At 43.5% G+C, this 22702-nt stretch overlaps 1 protein-coding gene across 1 annotated transcript in view; it reads left to right on the forward strand.

The window, feature by feature from the left end:
- The first annotated feature begins 1509 nt into the window (after positions 1-1509).
- LOC124556750 (synaptic vesicle glycoprotein 2B-like) overlaps positions 1510-22702 on the forward strand; it is a 267673-nt gene continuing 246480 nt past the window's right edge. Inside the window, exon 1 of the mRNA XM_047130748.1 lies at positions 1510-1657. The gene's annotated coding sequence lies outside the window, so the exon portion shown is untranslated. The remainder of the gene's footprint in view (positions 1658-22702) is intronic.

The following is a 22702-nucleotide window of genomic DNA, read 5'->3' on the forward strand; positions in this document are numbered from 1 at the left end:
GAGTTCCAAAAGAAATCAGTTGGAATTCGAATCCTCGATAGATAGTACAATTCTCAAGGCTGTCAATTCAACTAAGTACCTGGGTGTTAAAATTACGAACAACTTCAGTTGGAAAGACCACATAGATAATATTATGGGGAAGGCGAGCCAAAGGTTGCGTTTCATCGGCAGGGCACTTAGAAGATGCAACAAGTCCACTAAACAGACAGCTTACACTACACTCGTTCGTCCTCTGTTAGAATATTGCTGCGCGGTGTGGGATCCTTACCAGGTGGGACTGACGGAGGACATCGAAAGGGTGCAAAAAAGGGCAGCTCGTTTTGTATTATCACGTAGTAGGGGAGAGAGTGTGGCAGATATGATACGCGAGTTGGAATGGAAGTCATTAAAGCGAAGATGTTTTTCGTCGCGGCGAGATCTATTTACGAAATTTCAGTCACCAACTTCCTCTTCCGAATGCGAAAATATTTTGTTGAGCCCAACCTACATAGATAGGAATGATCATCAAAATAAAATAAGAGAAATCAGAGCTCGAACAGAAAGGTTTAGGTGTTCGTTTTTCCCGCGTGCTGTTCGGGAGTGGAATGGTAGAGAGATAGTATGATTGTGGTTCGATGAACCCTCTGCCAAGCACTTAAACGTGAATTGCAGAGTAATCATGTAGATGTAGATGTTTTAATAATAGCCGCCTCAATTCGCGTATCATATCCGTGGCACCCTCTTCCCTGTTCCGCGATAATACAAAACGAGCTGCCTTCTTTGAACTTTTTCGATGGCTTCCGTCTGTCCAGTCTGACGCGGATCCCCACCACACAGGGCGGACAAGCGTAGTGTAAGGGGTCTTTTTAGTAGACCTGTTGCATTCTGTGCGTGTTCTGCCAATAAATAGCAGTCTTTGGTTCGCTTTCCCCACAACGTTATCTACGTGATCGTTCCAAAGCCAAAGACCGATTACGGTTTGTGTGGCCAACCTAGTAAATAAGTATAATATTTTTTGGCGTCTTTCAGATGTCTTTAATAATACATTTCACTGATACTGTGCGCGTAGCTCGTTGCCGCGTGGACAGTGTAGCGTCGGAAATCTGTTGACTTTGCTAACGACGATTTTCGGGTGGGGAGTGAAGCTGAGAGGATCCCGCGAACGAGCATAATTCGCGGCCGCCGCTCGATGCAAGCGATCGCCAGGGGCGGCTGCCGCTGGCGGAACACCTGGTTGGCCGGCCGAGGTAATCCTCGGGGGCCCCGGGTGCGGCGCGGGGCTGGGGCGTGGGTGGCGGCGGCGGCGGCGGCGGCGGCAGCGGCGCTGCTTCCGGCAGCCGCTATCTGCTCGGCCGGCGGCTCGCCCGCGCAGGCGCCGACGCGTCCCCTGGCGTAGCAGCCGGTGCGATGCCGGCCGCGCATGCGTGCCGCGTCTCTCGCCTAGGGCTCGGGCGTCCGATCAATGTTCGCTGTTCCACGCCACCGCTCGCCGCATCCACCGACACACACACAGACACACCCACACACCGCCGCAGACTAACACACCTGCACCGCCGACGCGCACACACACACCGGTGTCCGACGCACGCCGAACGCTGCATGCATGAAGTGGCAACTGTTACTGCCGTGTAGACGCGGTCAGCGACGGTCCACTCCTGCGAGGAACTGTCATTGCCAGGTAAGACGTGCGGCGCTCTCGTTCTGCCTTTGCGACGCGCTCTTCGCAGTCGCGACGCGGCGACATAATGCCGCAGATAGAGGTTTCGTTCGTTTCTTTTCCGGTCGTGTCTCCTTGCGGGTTAGAAGGAATGACTCGCTATACAGCCAGCGCGCTACGTGCTGCGCGTCCTAATAACGCGAGTAGAGAGCAGCAAATCTTTTTGAAAATAGTGCGAGTCGGGTCCGTGTTGAATACGTAATGGGAACTGTCGTGTGCATTGTGTGCGGAAGTTTATCGATAGCCGGCCGAGACGGCGTCGCTGCGTGGCGGCGGCCGCAGACAGCTTGGCTCTGGCGCGTCCTCGCTCTCAGCGCCCCCACCACACACGATCCCGCCCTCACACCAGACCCATTTCTACCCAACATTTGCCAGTAGAATTTTAGTCCACTTCTCACTCTTTCTGTATATGCCTAAGATTGTTGTCACAGATGACGAGATGAGAATGTGGAGAACATCATTCCTCTACGGAATAGTACTCTTAACGTTTCCGCATTTTACACCCAAAAAAATATACATACGATACGCGCTGGTCTTGGTGTAGTATGAATTTTTATTTGCAACTCTTGAGCTGCCTGTTGGGCTGTTCTGTGTCCAAATCAGTGTCTCTTACATACCACAAACATATAGAATTGTGATATAAGAACCTTAAGAATTCGCTATTTATAGCAATAATTTCCATCGTGACAGTTGCCCAGCTTCGAAACCCACAAGTAAGTAAGACACTAAAAATTAAATTTCGCTCATCTGGCGACACTCCGTGCAGGCCCTGCGGTGAATGTCAGCACGGAAAAGGTTACCGCAAAATAAACAACACGAAAGGTCTTCGCTGTTGAGGCAACCTATCTTCCGTTCCACTGCACTCTTCCACTGAAGAGGTCTGCGTCTTTCATTTACAGCTTTTTCCACGAACTGTCAGTGATAACTGGTGTGGAACGCGTGTGGGGCACCAAAAAATAAAAAGATGCATCGTATAAGGATTTTCTGCGTTTCCGGCAATTGGTGTGCTGATGCGAATCGAAAACATACGCTTGAAGCCACTCATCTTCCATTAGCCTATGTATTCTATTAAAAACTATGAAAATATACTTACAAAGCTACCGAAATTTCTCTTAAACTTGTTGTGTAATTGGTTGAAGTCAGTAACTGTATTATAAATTTATCAAATAATTTTTACCACTTCAATCACTTCTTACTAATATCTACTAGTACGACGCGTTTGAGCAGGATGCTGATATCATCAGATACATCACAGATGCACATACATTTAACTGTAATACACCTGACGAGAGCAGCATGCTGCGGAAACGGGTCGTGCTAACAAATATTAATAAAAAGTAACTGAAGCAATAAAACTTATTCCATAAAAATGAAATTACAGTGCTCCGTGCACAACGTATCTGGTAATGAAACTGATGTTCCCTCATATCCACGATTCGGTGTGCGTCTAAGTTCCGATGACCACACCCAATTTGCATAGTGATAAGTATTGTAACTACATAATTATCCTACTTAACCAAACTTGTAATTAGGTTCTAGCAGTATGAGTTGTGTAAGTACAAATGATTTTGTGAATAACAGATTCGAAGTTAATATTTCGTTCAGTAGGCTGTTAAGTTCACACAGTCCGCACAGAACCAAGTGCGGGTAATTCTTTATGGAACCTAAGTATTGCGTGATCGCTTTGACCGTTGTAACAACAGTTCCCTGAAAAGGTTAAACTTTTTCTTCTACGAGAAATAGATCAACACAAATAGCCTGTCAGCTGGTATTACTGAAAAGATTCCCAGGTTTCTGCAGATATCGAGCGCTTGCATAATTAACATTTCCCACCGAAGGCGGCTTTTGTGCAGCGACGAGAAAGAACATTGATTATGAGTGTCTGAGCATGAACGAGGATGTTTATTCCTCCACATTTAATTTTCCACAGAAACAATTTTTTCACCCTATCTCTTTCACTTTTGCAGTATTTTCCGGTAATATCGATGAAACTTCACGTTATGTTTATTGTAGAAATTCTTTCTATCAGAAAAAAGAGAATATTTTTAACTGTAACACTTTATGCTTTTGACATGAAGCCGGCCTCGGTGGCCGAGCGGTTTTAGGCGCTTCAGTCCGGAACCGCGCTACTGCTACGGTCGCAGGTTCGAATCCTGCCTCGGGCGTGGATGTGTGTGATGTCCTTAGGTTAGTTAGGTTTAAGCGGTTCTAAGTTCTAGGGGACTGATGACCTCAGATGTTAAGTCCCATAACGCTCAGAGCCAATTGAACCTTTTTTTTTATCAACTAAACAATTTTCTTGACCAGTAACTAAAAATTATTCAAAAATGGTTCAAATGACTCTGAGCACTATGGGACTTAACTTCTAAGGTCATCAGTCCCCTAGAACTTAGAACTACTTAAACCTAACTAACCTAAGGACATCACACACATCCATGCCCGAGGCAGGATTCGAACCTGCGACCGTAGCGGTCTCGTGGTTCCAGACTGTAGCGCCCAGAACCGCACGGCCACCCCGGCCGGCCCTAAAAATTGTAAAATACTTTCTGTTTACATACCCTCTAAGAAAAAAAAGGAAAAAAAACGACACATCACGAAGGAATTATTCGAATGGGACGGAAATCGGTAGATATGACGTACATGTACACATAGACAAATGATTACGATTTCAGAAAAATTGTACGATTTATTCAAGAGAAGAGCTTCACAAATTGAATAAGTCAATAACGTGTTGAATCACTTCTGGTACTTATGAAAGCAGTTATTCGGCTTAGCATTGATAAACAGAGTTTTTGGATCTCCCCCTAAGGAACACCGTGCTAAATTCTGTACCATTGCTGCGTTTGATCGTCAAAATTCCGAAATGGTTGGAGAGCTATGCCCATAATGCTGCAATTGGGGAGAGATACTGCGACCTTGCTGGCCAAGGTACAGTTTGGTAAGCACGAAGACGAGCAGTAGAAACTCTCCTTGTGTGCGGGCGGGCATTACCTTGCTGAAAGGTAAGCCCAGGAGTGCTTCTCGTGAAGGGCAACAAAACGGGGCGTAGAATATATTCGACGTACCGTTGTGCTGTAAGGAAGCTGCGGATGACAACCGGCGGGGTCCTGCTATGAAAAGAAACTGCACCCGAGACCATCACTCCCGGCAACTGGGCCGTATTGCGAGCGAAAGACAGGTTGGTATCCCACCACTGTCCGTGGCGTCTCCAGACACGTCTTCGGTCTGAAATCTCTCTGACTGCAGCAGAATTATCTTCAGTGATGAGTCCCTCTTCGAATTGATCTCCGATGACCAATGAAGACGTGTGTGGAGATGCGCCGAACACCAGTGAGATACCAACCTGACTGTCGCCTGCCATACCTCCCGACAACCTCTTTGGTTGTTCATCTGCGGCACTCTTACACTATGCCGGTACGTCGACTATATTCTACCCCCCATTTGGCTGCCCGTCGTGGCAAGCCTTCCTGAGCTTACGTTTGAGTAAGATAATGACCACCCGCTCACGACGAGAGTTTCTACTGCGTGTCTTCATGCTTGCCAAACCGTACCTTGGCCAACAAGTTTGCTGGATTTCTACCAAACTGAGAACGTTTGGGGCGTTATTGGCGGGGCCCTCGAACTAACTTAGGATTTTGACGATCTACGTGCCAGTTGGATAGAATTTCGCACTATCTACCTCAGGAGGACATCAACAACTCTATCGATCAATGCCAAGCCGAATAACTGCTTGCATGAGGGCCAGAGGTGAACCAACACATTATGAACTTGTTCAATTTGGGAAGCTCTTTCTTTTGAATAAACCATCCAATTTCTAAAAAATTACAATCATTTGTATGTCTGTACATGTACTATCATGCTCAAAACTATTCGAACGACTAGAATGCCTTTCCTCCTGGCTTGCATGCAGCCCACATAACGTAGCTGTCTTGCAGGTACCCTAAACTCTTTACGTTATAGTCGTTTGAGTGCACAGTATGGATACTGCGAGAGACCACTAGAGAACGCAGTTCCTTATGGCAATCGGTCCAACCACAAAATAACTCCACAATATTGCAACTACTAGGAAACATGTCATTAGAGATGTGACAGTCCTTAAGGGGGGTAGGACGTCAAACGGGATGACTTGGAGCAGGAGAGACACCACAGGACATTTTAATTTCCATTGTCTATACTTTCAAAAATAAATTCATAAAACTTTGTCAGAATGACCAGAAAGGATTCAGGATTTACATTTATAGTGGTGGGAGTTCAAAAATATACGAAAATAATTTATTTTTTTTTACATTTGTGTTCCACCTTTTTTCACTTACCATTGGCTGCATTTGTTGCTATAGGTACACTTTTCTTCGTAAGTAAGGGACATTCTTCGATGCATTTTGCACAGCATACAAACCATACTTACAGGTGTATGAAGGTCTAGAATTTTCCTAATCTATTAAAAACTGTGGTAAAAATTGAGATAATTAACTATAAAATTTGATGTTTTTCTAAACATGAAGTTTAAAATATAACAGCACATTAATTTTTTCATAAATTAAATAATTTCTAGAGTTTCATACACCTGTAAGTATGGTTTGTATGCTGTGCAAAATTCATCGAAGAATCTCTCTTACTTATGAAGATATGTGTACCTATAGCAACAAACGCAGCCAATAGAAGTGAAAAAATTATGAACTTTCACACGTAAAAAAAATTATTTTATTATGTTTTTGAACTTCTACTGCTATGATTGTGAAACCTGAATCCTTCCTGGCCATGCTGACAAAGTTTTATGAATTTATTCATAAAAGTATAGACAGTGGAAATTAAAATATCCTGTGGTGTCTCTCCTGCTCCAAGACGGTCCGTTTGATGTCCTACCCCCCCTAACGCTTTTAAGCATAACTTTTGACAATATGTGACATTTCAAAAGGGTTACCACACTCATTGGAATCTGAAACAACTGACTCCGTCACATAAATCATACGGTAATCATTAGGCAAAATTTAATATTTTTATGAACAGGAGAATTTGGGATAATATCTGGCCTTTCTACAACAATTTGAAGTATTTTCTCTCTGTAAACCTTGTTCCTACGGCGAGTGGTTTTGCGTAAGCTGGTTGTTCAGTTACCAAGTAAAAAAAAAAAAAAATGAAGTCGAGCGCTACAGACAGCCGCTGTTTTATACATTCATCAGTATTGGCGTCCTGCCTGCATTGTAAATAAAGAGAACACAAATTAATATGAAGCCTTCTTCTTGGCCTAAAACACTAAACAGTGTCTCTTTTATGCTTCCATCAGGAAGAAAAGCGTTGGTCTTCTTGATCGATGGTGGATGGTGATAAAATAATTTAAAATCAAGAATCTATCGAGCGAATGAGGAATGTGAAAGGGAGTGACTGATTTACATGTATATTCTGCTCCTCTTTTTTAAATTAAGTATCTTAGCCTTTGTTGCACAAACATTTGTGATATAGTTATATGACACCACTATTTAAAAAAAAGATTGCGACAAACAAAACGTTCATTTTTCATAAACAAAATTTTCTCCCTAATAACACTACAGATTCAGTACTGTGTCCAATTTCCATCCTCCTCTACAACAGCATTTAGCTGATGAGGAACAGATACAACAAGTATTCGCATGAAGCTGTTATTCTGAGAGATTTATTTCTACTCATCATCAACTGCATCGGACAGTGCTGCCTTGGTTGTTGGTGCAGGTCTACTACACCTAATAATTTTCTCCATTTCTATCCATACATTTGTATATATAGCTTCCAGTGCTCGCTGGAGGAAGGCAAGGACAAGCAATCTCCACTAGATTCCGTATTATAAAGACGCATGAGGTTGAGGATTAATTCATCTGGCTGGTTGGTTGATTTGGGGGAGGGGACCAAACAGCGAGGTCATCGGTCGCATCGGACTAGGGAAGGATGGGGAAGGAAGTTGGCTGTGCCGTTTCAAAGGAACCATCCAGCCATTTCCCTGAAGCGATTTAGAGCAATCATGGAAAACCTAAATCAGGATGGCCGAACGCGGATTGGACCCTCGTCCTCCCGAATGCGAGTCCGATATACTAACCACTGCGCCACGTCGCTGGGTGTGAATTCAGTCTTCGGTTGATAATCGTATTTTTAGCAGTACCATACCCTCATGTGGCAACTAATGATTTCCACAGCTACAGGACCACAATTTGTGATATCTCTTAAGCAAAATACTTACGCATACGAAAAGATGGCCTGGCCCAGACTGTGCGGACTTCGTTTTTTAACTTCTTCCTAGGTGGACAATGAGCTTTTCTTACTCGGGAAGCCTGTGAATGTTGTTTAAGTGGAAACTATATTGCTTCAATTATGACAAAGTTTAAAGAAATCTTCTTAACAATACTAAAAGGAAAGGAGGAACGAAATAAAACCTCTCGGGTAATTGGCGACTGAATGGAAGGCCGCTGAGTCGGATGTGAGTTTTGCAGCTGCGCAATATTTTTCCTCATTGTTGAAATGGATACTAGATTTATACTAAACTAAACTAAATTCCGTTCAAACGGGCCTCGGAAGCTCCAACAGTACCGACCGACCCCGTGTTGTCCTCAGCCGATAGGTGTCACTGGATGCGGATAGGGAGGGGCATGTGCTCAGCATACGGCTCTTCCGGCCGTTGACGATTTTCGTGACCAGAGCCGCTACTTTTCATACAAGTAGCTCCTCAATTGGCCTCATAACGGCTGACTGTACCCTGCTTGCCAACAGCTCTCGGCAGACCTCTAGGGTCATCCGTCCAAGCGCTAGCCAGGCTTGACAGCGCTTAACTTCAGTGATCTGACGGGAACCGATGTTACCACTGTGGCAAGGCCTTTGGCACTAGATTTACACTAATTCTGCGAACATATGGACTACTTCAAATGCTCAAATATGAGTTCATTGCAACAGCTGATCTGCAATATTTTCTCCCTTAACACTACTTGAAACAGGTGACGTCAACCACGTCATCTGGAAAGAATGACCGTGGCATTTAACGGACTACATGAACAGCCTCTGGCCTCTGCATTGGAATTTCCCGCCAGTTTTAGCATTTAAAAGCGTCATTTCTAAGAGCATGTAAATGATTTAATGCAACGCGATTTATGTTATCAAGTAACATCTTAATTTATTTGTAATGAAATCATCGAATAATTGGAAATGTCCGATATAACATGAAAAGTATTACGTAGATATCAAAGAAGAACTAAAGAATTACCTATTTCTGAGCAATAGCTTTAAAAAATGACCAAAAAGTACTAAACGCTTCCTTCAAGCACACGTGTAGCAGCAGTGGAATGAAGAATATAATAGCAATAATGACAACAATAATCAAATTTTCTGGTAACTTCATACTCTGCGGTGGTATTTCTCGAACTAAGAAACTTGTTGAAACAATGAACATTTTAAAATTGCCTCGAATCGGGGCTGTGATGGTTAGAAGCATCTTTACATTCCACTGGCGTGAGACCAGCATAATTCCAGTGTCAGAAGCTTGGTAATAATTAACCAGTTAATAAAGAGATCTACTTCACCTCTGGTGACGCCAAGTGAAGAACGTCAGGTTGCACCGTATTTCATAATCTGTCTCATACCCCTTCCCTGTCAACTGGTGCAGAGCCGGGTTTGGCTGGGCCGTTACAGAGGCGGAAGCGCCGCAAACAAATACTCTGTCACCGCTAGGCTTGCTTAAATTAGATATTTTATTTTATTTAATGAATCAATGGTCCTTTAAATTTGTAAATTTAGGATTAGGGTTAAAAAATTTTAAGCCAAAATATCACATATGTCATCATTACTTAAATAATGGCTACGTCTCACATGTAGAACATGTCATGAATTCCAGAATACCACACAGGATTTTAAAGGCAAACATACTAATGACATGCGAAACAAAGCAGTACTTACGCTAATGTAAATTAAGTCATCTGTTTTTTAGAACATCATTATTCCATAAGCTTATAGTCGTTTGTTGTAAAGGTAAAGGTACATCTATTCATCCTTAGTGAACCTGTGGAGAAGGATCTCTGAGGCCTAATCTTATCAAAAGAATACATAAATAAAGTCTTTGTAAGAGGCAGCGAACATTTGGGCATTTTTACTAATGATTTCAGTCTAAATCATAAATATTTGATTTCTTAAACTTCACACGTTACTGGTTTCAGCGTTTGCCTCCATCAGATCATTACGACGTCAAACAAATTATAAAATGTTTCTCGTCACAGAACTGTGACTTCTTGAAGTACTGTATGCAAGCTAAAATATTATATGTACTTAAGGATTATACACGACTGGCTTCGATACAGACAGGCTTTTGTTTCCTCTGCGTTGACTAAGAGGTAGTTAATTCAATAAATCATTATCAAATCATTTCTTTTTTGTTCAAGAAAACCAATAAGAAACCTTTAACTGGATTCACTCTAAAATAAAAGTATGTATATTCTTTACTATCTATTCGTCTGGATTGGTGTCAGATGGTTGTCTGATACTACTAAAAGGCCATGTTTTACAGCTACGTGTTCTTTTCAAAACGATGTTACGACATTTCTTTCCTTAAAATTTCAGCAAAACCAATGTAAGACGTGCTCTGCTCTGTTCCCACCGAGTAAAAGAAATACTGACGGTGTCAGCAGGAATGAAAGAAGTCGCCGAATTCATGGGGCATGTGTGAGTTTGCGGCACCTCACTGTCTCACTTCAGCTAGCTTTGGACGACACTAAAATTAATAAAGATAAAACAGCTTAGTTATTAAATCACAGATTTTATTTATGAGAGTGGATATCTTACAAAGGAGACATCTGGACAACTTTTGAGTACTTATTTGCGCTTGTTTTATCTCAGAAACATTTTCGGAAATACAGATGGACAAGTTCCAATTTCTCAGCTAACAAGCAGGCCGAATCACGACAGATTATAGAGAAAATTACTAGCAGCGCACGGGGCGCGCCCTGCCGGGGCCGTATTGACGCATGCAAGCCCTTTCTGTGAGGGCCTTTGAGAGATGCTACGGCATCTCCCCCCTAGCCCACCCTTACTGGCTCAGACGTCACTACTTCTGAGCTTCAGGCACCAAAGCCTAGCGTTACGGCTGGGTAGGAATAAGAGGAAAAAGAAATGCACGCAAAAGAGCCTTAACGAGAGGATTATTGTTATTTTGCTCTTTAAGAAAGGACTATTAGAGTGAAGATCTCGTCGATGTAGATGTATTGTTAAAAGAACAGGATAATGAATCGGTCTTCGCTATGCATAATGATCGAGGAACCCTCCTAGAAGTCACATGGTGTATTTTAGAGAGACTACAGAAAACCTAAATCAAGATAATTGAACAGGGATTTGGTGCCTATTACTCTAGAAAACATGTCCTGTGTCTTAACAACTATGCCATCTCTACTGCTATATTTCAGTCTCTTTCACTGTCACGAGCTACATCAGTTTCGTATTCGCTATCATAGACATTTATTTATTTGTTAATAGGGAAGTGACGTGGCCATCTCATGCATTCTTTTAATCAGAAATTGGCATTAAAAACGAACAGTTATTGTGGAATTTCATATCACTCTTCGTGAAGTACATCGCTCAGTTGGTGCAGAGAAATAAACGGAGAAATCTGCTTCATTAAAAAAAAAAAAAATTGTTGAAATGTGTGTGAAATCTTATGGGACGTAACTGCTAAGGACATCAGTCCCTAAGCTTACACACTACTTAATCTAAACTATCCTAAGGACAAACACACACACCCATGCCCGAGGGAGTATTCGAACCTCCGCCGGGACCAGCCGCACAGTCCATGACTGCAGCGCCTGAGACCGCTCGGCTAATCCCGCGCAGCTGCTTCATACACATCCGAAGAGTGGATACTAGTCATTCACTGACGTTAAGGTCGGGCAAGAGAAGGCAAGTGTTCAGTGTCACTGTCACGTTTGTGAAAACATGACAACTCTGGATCACAGTAATCTTGAAACACAATGCTATAATTCTAGGCAGAAACAAATTTAGCCGGTGCATCCACTACCATTCTACATTCACCTAATGACTGAAAGTAATTTACTGTGCACTTAACAGATTTTATAGAACATGGAAGATTAAAGTCTAATGTACCGTCGACAACGGAGTCGTTAGAAAATGTACATAAGCTTGCATTCTGGGAGGATGGGGAAATCGCCCATGTCGTTTTCAAAGTACCAATTCCAGGAGCTGCCTTAGGCGGGGAAATCGACCGTGTCCTTTTCAAAGCAACAATTCCAGGAGCTGCATTAAGCGGTTTTGAGGAATCATGGAACAGCTAACTCGGAACTGCCGTTCTCCAGAATGCCAGCCGAGCTTCTTACAAGGGAACCTCCCCATCGCACCCCCCTCAGATTTAGTTATAAGTCGGCACAGTGGACAGGCCTTGAAAAACTGAACACAGTTCAATCGAGAAAACAGGAAGAAGTTGTGTGGAACTACGGAAAAAATAAGTAAAATATACAAACTGAGTAGTCCATCTACAAGATAAGCAACATCAAGCATAGTGTCAATCCAGGAGCGCCGTGGTCCCGTGGTTAGCGTGTAGAACTGCGAAACGAAAGGTCCTTAGTTCAAGTCTTCCCGCGGGTAAAAGTTTTACTTATTTTCGCAAAGCTATGATCTGTCAGTTCGTTCATTGACGTCTCTGTTCACTGTAATAAGTTTAGTGTCTGTGTTTTGCGACCGCACCGCAGAACCGTGCGATTAGTAGACGAAAGTACGTTCCTCTCCAATGGGAACCGAAAACATTTGATCGCAAGGTCATAGGTCAACCGATTCCTCCACAGGAAAACACGTCTGATATATTCTATACGACACTGGTGACGGCATGTGCGCCACATGACAGGAATATGTTGTCGACCCACCTAACTTGTACACTTGGCGAATGGGTAAAAAGATTCTTCTACCTTGCCCGATTTAGGTTTTCTTGTGGATGTGATAATAACTCCCAAAAAAGTGATGAAAACATAAGAGTATGTCACATAAACCGCAACAAATGAATGCAACAGTTTCACAGTCACACAGTTTTCCCTGTGCTCTGTCAAAACATATGTTTTTAACGTTTTCCAATTTTTTCCGTGTGTAGACCGTCAAATCCTGCATATGTCCAAGCAAATCTGAAAATATCATGGAATTTTCGAGAGCGAAGTTGATTGTGTGAGTGCCTGAACTTTGATAATTGACACACGTCAATTGCTAGAAAATAAAAAAGTTAAAACTTTTACTCGCAGGAAACCTTGAACCGATGTCCTTTCGTACCGCACTTGCTTACGCTAACCACGAGACTACGGCGCTCCTCAGCCCACTTTGTCCTTTATGTGGCTTATGTTGCACATCGACTACTCAATTTGTATATTTTGCTTATTTTTTTCATCGTTCGACAAAACTTCTTCCTGTTTTCTCGATTGATCAGTGTTCAGTTTTTCAAGGCCTATCCACTGTGCCAACTTATAACTAAATCTGAGGGGGGTGCGATGGGGAGGTTCCCTTGTTAGCACTGCGCCACCTCGCTCTCTTTCGACAGAAGCTTACCACTGCATTTCATTCCAAGGCTTCATAGATTTCGCCTCCAAGTTTCATGCGAAGACTCAGGCAGTCCTCCTTTGAGAATCATTTATAATGAAATTCGACCTGTTGCCGAAAGTAATGAAAAACAGAGTGGTCGAACCATACAATAAATTTCTAGATATGAGCGGTTCAAATTTTACCCTTTATTCTCCCTCTTCTCCGCAGATGGCTGACTTCGGTATCTGTGGGTTTAAAAGTCGCACTTTTAAATTTGTGTGCTTTTCCTGGAACTGTTTTTGTGGTTCAAATGGCTCTGAGCACTATGGGACTTAACATCTGAGGTCATCAGTCCCCTAGAAATTAGAACTACTTAAACGTAACTAACCTAAGGACATCACACACATCCATGCCCGAGGCAGGATTCGAACCTGCGACCGTAGCGGTAGCGCGGTTCCAGACTGAAGCGCCTAGAACCGGTCGGTCACACCGGTCGGCACTGTCTTTGTGGTTATGAGTTCTTTGTGACGTAAATGGACTATTGTGAAATGTTATGTCGCTGTTGATAGACAATTATATCATTCAGGACTTCCTTGCCTGCTAGAAATGACGCTCTTTCAGGATCATCACAACTTTAGGCACTATTCCCATGTGCGTACATAATAACTTATCAGTCTTGTAATACATGCTTCAGAAGTACAACGTAGCTAGGTTATCAGATGTCGACAAAAGTAATGTACTAATGAAATACTGTTAAGGAGTGCCCTTTTTTCTCACAATCACTGTGTTTGCATTTATTTACTTTCAGTTTAGTCGGGACTCGGGGTAGTATTTTGATCCTGTGGAATATACTTGGAAGTAGATAGTTTTTTTCCATTTCTGTATGGATGTTCGGTCTTATTCTCACCGAGCGAGGTGGCGCAGTGGTAGCAAACTGGACTCGTATTCGGGAGGACGACGGTTCAATCCCGCGTCCGGCCATCCTGATTTAGGTTTTCCGTGATTTCCCTAAATCGCTCCAGGCCAATGCTGGGATGGTTCCTTTCAAAGGGCACGGCCGATTTCCTTCCCCATCCTTCCCTAATCCGATGAGACCGATGACCTCGCTGTTTGGTCTCTTCCCCCAAAACAACTAACCAACCATCTTATTCTCAGGTTCCACCACAAAACCTATTACCGGAAACAAAGAAAACACGTACCTCTCACACTGTCAAGTTGCATAGAAGGGAAAACATACAAACACACAGTGAAGATCCACAAATATTACTGGCGCGATTTGCAAAGATCTATCTTATCTTCGATGTTTTGCAGGGACTCGGTGGACGATCGTGTGGAATATTAACGCAAAGGATACCAGAAAATAAGAACGATATGCGAGAGGAATGTCTCATTACGTGGGAGTAAAAGTTATGGCTGAAAAATGCAAGCGGAAAAGTACTTTATATCTTCAGCATACGAAGAACTATGCTCTGAACATTTAAGATATTTTCTTTGTGTATTGGGGACGGGATAGGTGAGTAGTGCCGGCAGCGATCGTCACGTTTGTAACATTCCTTAAGGCACACGTGTATCTTGGGTGTTGCTGAATGGTGAACACCTCAAGGAGCTCAGTCTTCGGTGAAGGAGTTCGGTTAGGTAATCCAGAGGCTCCCGAACTAAAATCTTGTCTGCGCTGCAAATCACTGTTAGCTGGACATACATCAATGACCACCGTGGGTTGGTATGGTGGAAAACAGTGTGTTACATGGAGCAGGGATATTAGGTTAAACATGGTGATTGCGAGGACTGTACTAACCTCATTTAAAAATTAAAACTCAAGAAACCCAGCCTCATGTATTCTGCCTTATGATGATGTGAATGACTCTGGGACGAAACAGTCGTTATCAAGTAACCTCCAGGGCTGCTGCCGCAACCCATTTGTTTCAGGCCCTGCCTACGTCAACCTAGCGTTTTATGTGTCAATAACCACGAAGTGACAACAACCACTAACTTAAAAGGACCTGAGTCTCAAGTTCTCCCGTTGGATCGTTATCACCAGTATTACAAAAGAAAAGTAAAAGAACACGATTATTTCAGATCGCGTTTATTGTAATGAAAACGGTGGTAGGTATCTTTGATGAGCTCTCCTATTTCACATTTCAAACTGCGCTTCCATATAAGCTACATAATTTAAAACCTGTTCAAAAGGTTCTCAGTGGTACTCTGTTGACTAAAACAGAGTGACTCTGCTGTTCAATGTGGCACGTACAACTCGCGGAATTAAAGAAGGGATGTTTCCCTCGACGTAATGACAGTTGAAATTAAAGGACTGAGAGAATAATGTGAAAATGTAAGATTAATGGATGTCAGGAATGTAATGAAGAAAGTGAAATGAGTACTTGGAAGAGTAGCCTCCTTCATACTCGTATTCAGTTCTCCTTTGTTGCTGGAATATTTCAAGGTCGCATCCTCTCGCGTGAAAGTACACTACCAGCCATTAAAACTGTAACACCATGAAGGAAAGCCCTTAACGTCAAAATAACATGAAATTTACTACATTCTGGGATATGCAGATGATAAGCATACGCCAATGTCTTCTGGCCAAGGTAATGGTATTTATAGCCACGTAGCGGGTTAGGAACGTAGGTATACACTGATGCGATAAAAGTAACGGGATAGCGACGTGCACATACACAGGTGGCGGTAGTATCGCGTACACAAGGTATAAAAGGGCAGAGCATTGGCGGAGCTGTCATTTGTAGTCAGGTGATTCATGTGAAAAGGTTTACGACGTGATTATGGCGGCACGACGCGAATTAACAGACTTTGAACGCGGAATAGTAGCTGGAGCTAGACGCACGGGGCATTCCATTTCGAAAATCGTTAAGGAATTCAATGTTACGAGATCCACAGTGTCAAGAAATTACCTAGAAAACAAAATTGCAGGCATTAGCTTTCACCACAGACAACGCAGTGGCCGACGACCTTCACTTAACGACCGAGAGCAGCGGAGTTTGCATAGAGTTGTCAGTGCTAACAGGCAAGCAACACTGCGTGAAACAGCCACAGAAATCAACGTGGGACATACGACGAATGTATCTGTTAGGACAATGTGGTGGAGTTTGGCGTTAATGGACTACGGTAGCAGACAACCGACGCGACTGCCTTTACTAACAGCACGACATCGCTTGTAGAGCCTCTCTTGAGCTCGTGACCTTATCGGCTGGACACTAGACGACTGGAAAACCGTGGGCTCGTCAGGTGCGCCCCGATTTTAGTTGGCAAGAACTGATGGTAGGGTACGAGTGAGGCGCAGACCCCGCGAAACCGTGGACCCAAGTTGTCAACAAGGCACAACATAAACTGCTGGTGGCTCCATAACGGTGTGGACTGTTTTTACATGGAATGAACTGGGCCCTCTGGTCCAGTTGAACCATTCGTAATGGTAATTTTCGGCTACTTGGAGACCATTTGCAGCAATTCATGGACTTCATGTTCCCAAACAACGGTGGAATTTTCATGGATGACGATGCACCATGTCACCAAGGCACAGTTCTCTGCTGTTGGTTTGAACACTCTGGATAATTCGAACGAATTATTTGGCCACCCATCGAACATTTGAGGGACATAATCGAGTGGTCAGTTCGTGCACAAAATCCTGCAGCGGCAACACTTTTGCAACAGTCTTGACGCTCTGGACCTCGTAATATTGTACTCCTTAACGATTTTCGAGATGCAATGCCCCATGCGTCTCGATCCAACTACTATTCCGCATTCAAAGTTTGTTAATTCCCGTCGTGCGGCCATAATCACGTCGTAAACCTTTTCACATGAGTGACCTGACTACAAATGGTTCAAATGGCTCTGAGCACTATGGGACTTAACTGCTGAGGTCATCAGTCCCCCAGAACTTAGAACTACTTAAACCTAACTAACCTAAGGACGTCACACACATCCATGCCCGAGGCAGGATTCGAACCTGCGACCGTAGTGGTCGCGCGGTTCCAGACTGTAGCGCCTAGAACCGCTCGGCCACTCCGGCCGGGACTACAAATGGCAGCTCTGCCAATGCTCTGCCCTTTTATACTTTGTGTCCGCGATACTACCGCCACCTGTGTATATGCACGTCGCTATCCCGTTACTTTTGTCGCATCAGTGTATACCTACATTCCTAACCCGCTACGTGTCTATAAATACAATTACCTTGGCCAGAAGACATTGGCATATACTGGCAAGGAAATTTGTGTGAAGTATGGTAAATTTGCACGTGAACTTTTAACGGAAGGTAGCTCACCTGTGTAATGTATCAAATGCTGACATGATCATCCAGAATAACATACTTTACCTGTCGCCCTCAACAAAGACTTACAAACAGTTGCAGTCACAACATATACCCAGAGGAAATTGACAGCATGTTCCTTGTATCTTTGTACATTCAACGTAGTGGGTCTATAGAGAGTGAAACTCTGGAGACTCTCACTGATTAGTTCTGAGAACTATTATCTGTTCTGGAAGATTTTAATGCTTATATTATGCTGTGGGCCTCTTCTCTGATACTGGGTGGGAATAATTGACAGTTTTGTGAAACTTGAGGACTTACGTACGAATCTTCAGTGTCTGGTAGATGACTCACTTCTGAATTGCATCATGGTCATTCTCCACTAATGACTTGTCTGCACCATCCACCTTAGATGACGTTCAGATGGAAATAGATGACAATTTTCATTCAAGAATATTTCCCTGTCTGTATTCAGTTCCAGAAGAGAGTAGTCCATAGAAGAAAGCTGCCGAAATGGAGCCTCAGCGGGCCAAATTGGACTCAGCAGAGCCAGCTCGCTTTGTTTCAAAACTGTAATGGGGACTTCGATTAGTGGACCATATCACAAATACCGTCTATCGGGCCGCTTACTCAGCCTTACCGAAGTCTGCAGGCCGACCCAGAAGGCAATATGTCCCTTGGAGGAACTATCGTTGCTGCCCTGTGCTCGGGGACAAGCTGGTTGTACTGTGGAAGTTCTTAAATACAGATCAACAGCAAAGAACATTGCAGCACTTTCCGTTGTGAAGGTAAAACGAGGAAGAATAACTAAGGAGAGCAGGAAAATGTCATAGTAGGAATTCCTGGACTCAATCAACCCAACAACGAGACCCACTGTGAGAGTGGCCTGGAAGATATACAGCACACATTTCAGGTCGCTAGTACTAGCTTACTCTACCAAAGAAGCCTGTGCACAAGCCCTACAGACCACGCCCGAACATTTTCAGGAAATTTTGCTTTACTCCAGCCACCTGATACAGCTTGACCAGCGTTCAACAGCGAAGATCGAAAAGCTGCCGTCAGCGCTGATTGAAAGCCATAGACGCCTCGAGTTTCAGAAACGCTGAGGCGTTGCCATATGAACATAGACAAAATCGCATTACGTATTTGATATTTACAGAGGCGCGAGGAAGCTGAGTTAAGCCCACTTCAACTGTCACGGATCTTCTCTGGCCGTATGGACTTTAGCGCTACTACCATGGCTATCATGGATCCATTGTTTCGTGACCAAAATGAAATCGTGGCGAGTGGCAGCCTAATTTTCACTCCTCAACAATAAAGAAGCGTACAACTGGCCTTTCTCCATGTGGGACCAGGTGTTTACATTGCTCCTGGTAGTGGTCAGATTCAGTATAGCGTAACAGCTTAATACCCAAAGAAAATCTTTGAATATTCAACTGCGTTTGCCAGAAAGAAAAGTTTCTACATTCTTTGATGTGGGCAGTACTATACCTCATCCTGAAACAAGGGAAACACTGGACTTGTTCCACTAGTTATCGTAGTGTCGCCCTTACTGGCCACAAACCGCAATTGGTAGCTCTTCGTCAAGGACTTGGAGAAGTAGGTATATAGCAATGGTTTCAAGTTCTCGTGATAGAAAATATTTTGAGTTGATTTACAACGTTCTTTTCAAGTTTTTAATCAAACTCAACTCTAAATAACGAGCACTACCCTTATTTTTGAAAATTCGATTATGTATGTGGAGCTCACTTCAAATTTTACACTTACGTGGTTGCCGCATCTGAGGGACCTAAATGCAATAGGCCCAAGAGCGATGGCCAGTCTTAATTGCGTTGGCCAGAGGTCACTGGGAGCAGACAGAGTTTTGAGTTCTACAAGGCTTTTGTTTCGTCCCAGCACGATTATGGTTGTACATTTTATGCATTGATAAGTTTGTCATACCTTAAAGCCATTAAAATTGTTAGGCTGGCAAGGCTATTTAACACCAGTCCTTCCTGTCCTCTGCACCGATGTTGTCGAGACGCCAATTGCCTCCCGGAAGTAATTCCCTACGGTGGATCTGCCATACGAGCTACAGGCCACCTTATCATCACTGTAATCTCATACTGTTTCTCGTCCTAAAATTGTGCATTCCTTCACAAATCGACCACTAGCAATGAGACCATTTAGGATATGAGAAATATCAGGACATTTTGAGAGACCTAGATTTCTGTTTTAAGCCTATTGTGTAGTAAGTCACTGTCCTAGCTATTGAAGAGGCCCCGATTAATTTTAAAATTATTGAGCTGTTGGAAGAACTCTTCCCCTCACTACTTTTAAAATCAGTGTTTACTAAATATTTTAGCTGATCATCACACCTGTGTTGTAGTAAATAACGATGGTTTTAAATAATTTTATTCCATCGGCTTCTCTGTGGTGGTCCCTGAATGTGTTCCCAAGATTTGAATATCAAATAAATTTATAGTTTATGTACCCAGCAGACCTTTGACTACAGAATATTTCACCTACAGAGGCAGGGGAAGGATGTATCTCTCTGATGGGTAAACAGGCCACGTGGGAATTCAAGGAAACAACTAGCAGTTGTGAAGTCAGTCAAGCCAACAACTTAGCCTAGGCTTCCCTCTTTCAACTGTTCATTAGAGAAGAAGTAACGCTAATTCGCTTCTGGGTAGGCCTCTGTCCTACGACGCATGGATTTCTGCTCTGGCGAGAGAACTCGCCAGAGTGCAGTGCTTGTGATGCATGTATTTCTGTACGCTGCATTTTATTTCAGTGTGTTCCATATCAAAATAAGATGACATCAGTCCGTTTACCAGCTCAACTGCCTTCTACTTCAGGCGACGATAAGACGAATGTGGTATGTTTTTCAAGAGTGTGTATTTTTTCTGATCTGCTGCTTAAATTGTGTGTATTCGGGGTACCTGGTTTACTCATTATTTTTGTAGTTATCAGCAACAATATTTTGACCTGATTTTTGACATTTTTCTCTGTGTGTATTTGTATTTCAACAGTATGTCGCTGCGCCTTCTGATTTGCACGGACAGGCCGGTCGACACTTACCTCACTATGATTGGGAAACAGAGGCGGGGTTGTGAATCTCTGAGTGGAAAAGGGGGAGGCGACCGCACGTCGGTCTGCTTACGCCTCTATAGCAGGTTTTCAGGTATTGCCCACTGTTGAAAATACATACGAGATGCCTCACTTCCTGAGAGATCCGAGACAGAGCAGAGAGTGAGATTGCTTGTCATTGAGAGCTCCAGTGTTCAGCGGGTGATGGAGCCCCTCATGGAAATAGAGGGTACATCGGCAAAAGACGAAAGGTGAAGACGGCTCACCCAGCAGCGACTGAGAGCTCTGGGTGCATCCGGCTGCAAATTGTGGATCATGTCGGCACGAATGATGCGTGCCGGCGTGGTCCAGCGGCCATCCTCTGTTCTTACAGGCGTCTGGCTGATCTAGTGTGGAGAGCAAGCCTCACTCGCATGATGGAAACAGAACGATAATTTTTTAGCTTCTTTCCCAAAACTGACAGCGATCCTCTGCTTTGAAGCCGAGTAGAGGGCTTAAATCATAGAGTCAGATGATTCTATGAGGATTTAGAATGCAGGTTTCTCGACCTCCACTGCCGGGTGGAGGAACGTAGCACCCTCCTTCATACGTAAGGCGTCCACTACACGCAGGAAGTGGCTACTAGGGTAATGGCGTACGTGTGGAGTGCACATGTTGGTTTTTTAAAGTAGAGGTCACGACAGATCGGAGACAGACAATGTTAATATAGCATTAGTTAACTGCAGGAGCATCTATGGAAAGATCCCAGTACTAGTCTTGCTTATAAATGGGAACAAAAACCACAGGGTACTAGGGGCAGAAAACTGGTTGGAACCAGATGTTAACAGGACTGAAATTCTAAACCCCAACTGGAATGTAAGTATATCACAAAGATAGATTGAACACATGCAGGCGTGTTTGTGGCAATAGAAAATGTGATAATATCTACTGAGATTAGGACAGATTTAGAATGCGAAATAATTTGGGTGAAGATAAGTGTTAAAGCTGGAGCAAACATGGCCATCGGATGCTTTTATAGACCCCCTCGCCTCATCCCTGTCTCAACAGCAGTAGCGGTGGAAAATTTGACGCCGGCCGAAGTGGCCGTGCGGTTAAAGGCGCTGCAGCCTGGAACCGCGGGACCGCTACGGTCGCAGGTTCGAATCCTGCCTCGGGCATGGATGTTTGTGGTGTCATTAGGTTAGTTAGGTTTAACTAGTTCTAAGTTCTAGGGGACTAATGACCTCAGCAGTTGAGTCCCATAGTGCTCAGAACCATTTGAACCATTTTGAAAATTTGACGCGTAAGTTGGAGAATGTTTCATGTAAATTTCCGGTTCATGGTATATTTTAGGTGGAGATTTCAACTTTAATGGCTATAGACTGGTAGACGCATGTGATTATGATGGGTAGTAGGGACGGGAATCTTGTAAATTTTTCTAAGTGCCTTATCCGAAAATTACCTTCAGCAGTCAACTAGGGAACCGAGTCGCGAAGGTAACATCTTAGCCACGTTGGTGACAGGTGAGTAAGCGTAGAACAGGGACTAAGTGATCATAAGGGCGTTACAGCATCGTCAAATAGGAACACAAATATGAATACAGAGAATGGTAGGAAGACGTTCCTTTTTTGTAAAAGCGACGAGAAGCAGATTTCTGGTTACCTGACGGGTCATCACAAAAAAGAGTGACATGAAACCGATTTCAGATGACCTGCTAGGTCAACAAGAAAACTTCATGTCCAGCACTGACAACGTTGAGCGCCAATGGACGAAACTTCAGAGCAACGCTTTAGGCAGATACGTGCTGAGCAATGTTGCAAGGGACGGAAAAGACCAACGATGCCTCGGCTACCAAGTTAGAAAACTGCTACGAAAGTGAAGAGTGCTTCACTGCAAATTTAAACGTAGGCAAAGCCTAACAGACAAATAAAAACCAAACGAAGCCAGAAGTAGCGTAAGGAGGGCCATGCATGAAGCGTTCACCGAATTCGAAAGCAAAATTCTATCTACCAGCTTGGCAGAAAATGTTAGGAAGGTTTGGTCTGATGTTAAATTAATAAACGGATAGAAGCCATCTGCCTAGACACCCCGTGACCATAATAGCGTTAAACGGAGGATGACACAGAAAATATCGAAATACTAAACGTCTTTATCAAAAACTGTTTCACTGAAAAATATTGTAAAAT

This window comes from Schistocerca americana, chromosome X (genome assembly GCF_021461395.2).
Source record: "Schistocerca americana isolate TAMUIC-IGC-003095 chromosome X, iqSchAmer2.1, whole genome shotgun sequence".
Taxonomy (NCBI): Eukaryota; Metazoa; Arthropoda; class Insecta; order Orthoptera; family Acrididae; genus Schistocerca; species Schistocerca americana.